This window comes from Gymnogyps californianus, chromosome 1, assembly GCF_018139145.2.
Source record: "Gymnogyps californianus isolate 813 chromosome 1, ASM1813914v2, whole genome shotgun sequence".
Classification (NCBI taxonomy): domain Eukaryota; kingdom Metazoa; phylum Chordata; class Aves; order Accipitriformes; family Cathartidae; genus Gymnogyps; species Gymnogyps californianus.
The window spans coordinates 126,829,202-126,835,699 of NC_059471.1; the positions used below are offsets into that span (position 1 = coordinate 126,829,202).

Below are 6,498 nucleotides of genomic sequence, written 5' to 3' on the forward strand. Positions count from 1 at the left end.
CTGTAAGTATATTGCTATCCTTTTGTTCTACCTTATCGCCCATATAGAAAGCTCCTATTGCTATGATCTTCACCTATATATTCTAATTAAATATTCTTACATTCACTTACATAGTCTACTTTTGTTGCTATCTTATTGCTACAGTCTTCACAGGGAGAGCTGTTAAGTGCTGGATCAGGTTGTGGCATCTCCATCCTTGGAGATTTTCAAAACTTAATTGAACAAGGCCCTGAGTAACCTAATCCAACTTGGAAGTCAGCCCTGCTCTAAGCAGGGAATTGGACTAGAGACCTCCAGAGGACCCTTCCAACCTAATTTTTTTTCTGATTGCAGACTTCTTCTATGAACACTTCCATCAGCAAGCTCTCTAATATATCTCCATGTTCCAGAAGGTAAAATGGCACACTAACTGTGAAAGAGTATGACTTGTCATAGCTATGTCAAAAACCCTGAAAGCACAGAGGTAGGAGCGAGAATGAAACAAGTAATAAATATTGTTTGTGGAACCTTCCCAAATTATACCTATTTATGTACCATCCCTGGACTTCATTGATTGGCAGTCCTGTGTGATTATTTCAGTAGTAAGGGTCAGTCTACCTTGCTACTTTAGTTCATGTGATTATGTTCTTCTCCACAGACTAATCCTGGAAACAAGAATTTTGCTATTTACTTGTTAGTGAGGGCAATGAAAGTTGCAACTTATTTGCAAAAGACTTGGGAATGTGCCCTTGGAACAAGGGGCTCCAGTCTGATCTCCAGTTATGTCTGAGCTCCTTCTCCACACACACCTGTGGTGCATTACAAGTCCTTCCAAATATTGCACTCATTCTTGAAATTATCAGAGGGCCATCATCATCTTTGCTTGACAGCAGAAAGCCAATATAGCAAAGAGATGGCACTTCTGTATATGGACCTGATGCACAGACTCCCGGAAGTTGGGGACAGAAAAGATGCTGACCTTTCTAAGCTAGTCTGAGTCTTGAGGGTCACTGCAGAATTCATATTTGCTACTGATTTATAAGAGATTTATCCAGTCCATTTCTAAACATCCTATCTACTCAGTCTCTTTAAATTTTCTATCCTATATCCAGGTACTTTTCTTTTGTTGGTATTCACTTTCAGCATTCCCTTATATTTATTGTGTTACTTTTAATTATGTTCATTTACACCACTTAAAATATATTCTCTTCTTTCTTGTGTGCTCTCCAGTACCTAATATCAGGCTAACTGCATCCACTGTCATCCCTGAACTGAACTGTGTGTATCAGCACTTTCCAGCTCACGTGTAAATCAAGACGTACAATCACTGCCACCTTTTTATTTCTGTTTTCTATCAGTATCTTCATTGCAGTGAAGCATTCCCTCCTTTCCACGTACCTTAACACTACACTATCATACAACAAGGTCTCAAATGGCGGACAACTCACAATGCTGCAGCAACTGCAATGATATGGGCACTGGCTGCAAAACAGAATTGGCTCCTTTCTGTTTAATTTGAAGGCAGAACAGGTAATATTTTGGATGTCCTAACCTCAAAGCTATCTAGAAACTAATTACTACCTCTGAGCTTTGGAATGCCTTTAAAACCCCTGCTACACTTCGCCCTTCTTGCTGCCACTCTCGCATACAGCCTTCTCTCCCCCAACCCTCCACTTGCTCTCCACATATGATTTCTTTGCATGTATCTCCCTTGCAACCATTACTTGAGTTTGGAATGAATTTCCCCTCGATGAGTTAACATGTTCTCACAGCGGGGCCACCAATCCAGATCTCTGTCAAAAATAGGCAATGTATGTTGTTGTACTCACACAGCAGCTATAACTAACGCTTGAACCTTCCCTTACACAGGGAACGGCTCTCCGTCCTGCAGAGACACCAGGTTAGCAATGAACAAATTAGCTCAGGTATAGGAACTAGCGCAGCTGCGCAGAACCCACAGTAGCATCCTGGCTCTCAGGGGAAGCTATGATAATGTGACTGTATGAGAATAATACTACATAATGAACAATAATGAGGCAGTTTTCAGCCTCTGAATACAGGGAGGGCTGGGTCACCAACCAGACCTTTGTTCATCGCATACTAAACAGCACGGAGAGAACACGCCACAGGGTTGCTGATGTTGTTACAAGTGCTGCTGCTGGCTGAGTCTGCCCACCCATGTTCCAGGCATTATTTCTCCTCCTCACAGATATGGCATCACCTTCTAGTAAGTGCCCTCAGGTCAGAGATGCCGGTAGTGCCCAAGCACTGCACTTAACTCACTGGTGTACGGTTCATCTGTAACCTTAGTAATTCACAGAGACTGTATATAATTAAAAAAAACCACCTGGCTTTTCAGATCCTAAAAATATAAGACCGTGAAAATAGTGCATGTTTGATTTTAAGCAATATTTTTCCCTAGTGTTCTGCCGCACATTCTTCCTCTGCCTGTGTGCGACTAACACAGCTCCTGATATCAGTGCTTATCACTGCCAGTGTTGTGTCTCTTCCAGACATGACATTGACAATACATATTTAGAAACTGACAAAGTGAAAGAGAGAGAGATGAGTACAATCATTGAATACATATTAAAAAAAAAAAAGCCCAAAAGAACAGCAAAAAGCACTGAAATCTGCCCAGAGACCTCACCTCAAAATTCAGGGCACACTGAATGCCAGAGCTGAGGGTGAAGCTTCCTGAGACAAGCTCGCTTTAAACCACCTGAGCCACCCCAGTTTTACTGCCAGAAGTGTTGCTTCAGTAGTTAAAAGTCCTGCACAGGCTGACTGCCTGAATATTCACACAGCTTCTCTGATGATTTTGCAGCCACATTGATCTTCATGCTGTTACAGCTACATGACTGGCAGTTTGTTTAAAATCTCTGATTGCAAGTTTGTGTCATACAATGGAAAACACAAACTCCTGAAAACATCGCCATAAAATGTAATATGAAAGAGAAATCCCAGCAGAACACTGCAGAGCAAGAACGGGAGGCACGGAGAACTGACAAGAGAGGCCCAATGTTCTAGTGCAATAAAAGCCTGGAAAATCTAATCAACACCGAAAAGTAAAATAAACTCCAAAATCCCTTACAGGAGACTGATTAACATAATTAAATTAAACTCAGAGATTAAGTTAAACTAAGATTGAAATTTACTGGGTCTGTTTCAGGCCTGAAGTGGGGTTTGTATGCCCCCAAATTTGTCCATTTTTTCCATGTAAACCACAAGTCTCATGAAAGTTAGGCCCTGACTACAAAACTTGCCTGACTTACAACCTCAGAGCATCCCGGCTGCAGCAGCGCTGTGACAACACTGGCAAGCACTGAGAATTGATCATAAGAAATCAAAACTACAAGATCTATGGGGGAAAAAAGTGCAAATAACAAACAATTGATAATTTCAGAGCATAATAAAGCCACATCACAAAATCAAAATTCTCTCAGGCAACTTTATCTACGTAATCCAGCCAAATCTATCAAATTGTAATGGCCTTAAATCATAAATGACTCAAGGCCCAGAAAGAACAGCATAAGCCTTTAAGGAGTTGCAGTAAATTCAATCTGTATTGCATGAAACACCAACGAGAGGAAAGGTGTCTCATTAAAAAGTAATAAGAATAAAAAAGAAGATAAACACTCCGAAGACAAACATGGATGAACCAACTAGAACAGCACGAACTAGAGCAGTAAGCAGGGAGAATCTGCCAAACGAAAAGATACAAGCAGATCAAACCAGCCATTGCTGAACTATGCTGTGAGGCTATGACTTAAATATTTAACAGTTTTTTATTGACATATTTTTTGCCCACATATTTCCTTGCAAATTTCAAAAGCAAAACTTAGCTTACCCTCATCAGTAATGCTCACAGGTGCTGCAGTTTGTTTTTGTTTTTTAAAGATGTCTTTTTTTGCTGAAACAAGAAGTCTTTTATAAGACATAAAATACTTACAGTGGTTTCCAAATGGTATCACTCTTCAGGTAAATTACTCCAAGCCTTGGACCTAGTGCAGACGTTCATTGGGGCAGGGAACAGAGAGAGGCTGTGTCTGTACCAGAAAGAACCAAAAGGAAAGGTCAGGGGGAAATAATAATTATTTACTGAGAGCAAGAAAACTTGCTGCAACGCTAACTGGCATTCTCCGCTGTCAGTACAGCTGGCTGCAGCCTGGTAGGGCCAAATTCTTCCCGCTTCAATCCCTCCAGCCCCAGCTGCAAACAACAACAGAGTCAGTCCCCAGTTACCCCAGTCTGCCCATGCAACCTATTCTGGTGAAGTGAGGAGGAGAGGGAGGATTAGCTAGCAAAGCACTATCAGTAGGATTCACTCTGAGAAGCTGCTCACTCTAATGGCACAAGCACGGAGGCAGTGATGGAGAGCTAGCACAAACTTGGCACTCAAGTGCATCTCATCAGAACAACAAGGCTAGTCCTGTTCAGAGCAGCAACAAACACTTCCTCAGGACTGAAAGGCAGGAAAAAGAAGGAAAAACCATCCTTCGCTTCTTTTGCTGTCTTTACATCACAAAAATGATGGCTCATATCAAAGCAGAAACCCCACTCATCTCCCATCAGCCACCAGGTCTACTGCGGTGAGACCAGTGAAATAACTTACTGTCAGCCTTTCAGGAAAGATTCAGCTCGGCAGCAGTTTTATGTCTGAAATCTCCTGAGCTAAAGAGGGAGTTGGATTCAATCGACTAATACAGAGAGGGATCCAAAGAAAAACCTCAGCTCCAATATTTATTAGAGGATGATTTCACCACCCAGACCTAAGTTTTTGGGAGTATTTACATTTTGGGGGGACTTGAATCCCTCTCTAGACTAACAGAACTCCTCCTTTGCTAGCTTCTTATGATCATTGGGTGGCTCATTGTGGATGTTGGAAGTATGTCTGAAGTTAACATCCAGGGACAGAATTAAATCCTGCTCACTTCACTTATGCAAAGAACTCCTGGGACATCAGCATATTCAGTCCTACCCACAGTGAAGCCAATGGTGCTATTTCCATGAATAAATGATTTTGCCTACTCTGATCAGACAAGAAAAGCAAATATTTGCTTTATCAAAGAAATCAAGAAGGTGAACAAAAAATGATAAGAGATGTAATTGTTATTTCACAGGTAGTTAATGTCACTGTGCCAGTTGGAATTTATGTCTGCAAATGCAACACAATAAAAAAACCCCACTGTTCGTGCAGCAGGAACACTGGAACGAGCACCAGCAGACACAATGAAGGATTTTAGATGACACTGCAATAATGTACTTCACAAAATATACATTCGGTTTTATGTTCAATTTATACATTTTGTAATGATGACGTTTATTGGTGACTGGGATATATGCTACATACTGATTTCAACAGGCTACATGAAATCTGGCAGCTAAACTTCACAGGGGCTCAAGCAAACATTTTCTTTGATTCCAGTTTTTGTAGGTTCTCCCCTCTTGGAGTCTGCTTTGAATTGCAAATTGAGTAAATTTAAACACACACAAAAAAATCCTCAACTTAGCCTGAACCTCTGAGTTTCACCAGGGCTTGGGAGAGGAACCATATGCCAGCATCAGGTTAGCTCAAAATAATTATATAAAACAGTGACACCTTTGACCACTACCAAGGGTTGCATTTCAAAGGTGTAATAACGCCCAAGGATTCTGTAGATTTAAGTCCTTGCTAACACTCAGCATGGCTTACTTTCAAGCTCTCCTTCCCACTTCCATATATACCCCACCTGTTCTGCTAATGCTGACCTTGCTTCTTATATCCACTTTGCACATATTAGTCTGTCTTTTATCTGGCTATTGCTCACCTTTTTAAGGCATAAATCCCGTGTGCCTTAAAGACTGCCCAGTACTTCAGTTAACATGCATTTTTAACTTGTACTAGAAGCAGAAAAATCACAGGATCAGGTCTTTAGTCTTTACTTCGGCAGAACTCCTGCTCACTTCACTCCTAATTTCACACAAGAGAAGCCTAAGAACTGCATATAGTAATCCTGCATATTTTGTCACCTCTCTTTTTGTGTCATTATTGTTCTTCCAAATCTCTGGGATCCCAATCCAAGTGGCTCTCTCTTTTAGCACTGCCTAGTGCTCAACCTGGCTTCACATCAAGGGTCAGGCAGACAAATTGTTAGAGATGGGCTGTTCAAAGTCTTCTACAAAATCTGGGCACTAAAATCTCTGTGAAAGGCAACACTTAAAATATCTTTGTTTTTCTCCATCATTTTTGCTATGGCCTGGGAAGATATATCTCTTTTCCTCCAGTGTGATGAGCATAGAGCACTGAGATCATAAGCAGTTGATAGGTACATTTTAAGTACAGAAAATCAACAAAGCTGATGGTGCTTCAGAAGACATGGGGAGTGCAACAGAGAAGGAAATACCCTGAATTTTTCTAAAAGTCTTAATCTAGCTTGGGAAAAATTAGAGGAAAAGGATTTTTGACCATGAGAAGACTGGGCAAAAAGAGAGACAAGCAGGACAACAGGGGAATGGGATGTGTGACACTGGGTTAAG

The 6,498-nt window shown here is 41.1% G+C and overlaps 1 protein-coding gene across 1 annotated transcript in view; it reads right to left on the reverse strand.

The window, feature by feature from the left end:
- ZBTB20 (zinc finger and BTB domain containing 20) overlaps positions 1–3,990 on the reverse strand; it is a 34,468-nt gene extending 30,478 nt beyond the window's left edge. The window contains exon 1 of the mRNA XM_050895684.1: positions 3,932–3,990. The gene's annotated coding sequence lies outside the window, so the exon portion shown is untranslated. The remainder of the gene's footprint in view (positions 1–3,931) is intronic.
- Between the last annotated feature and the right edge of the window lie 2,508 nt (positions 3,991–6,498).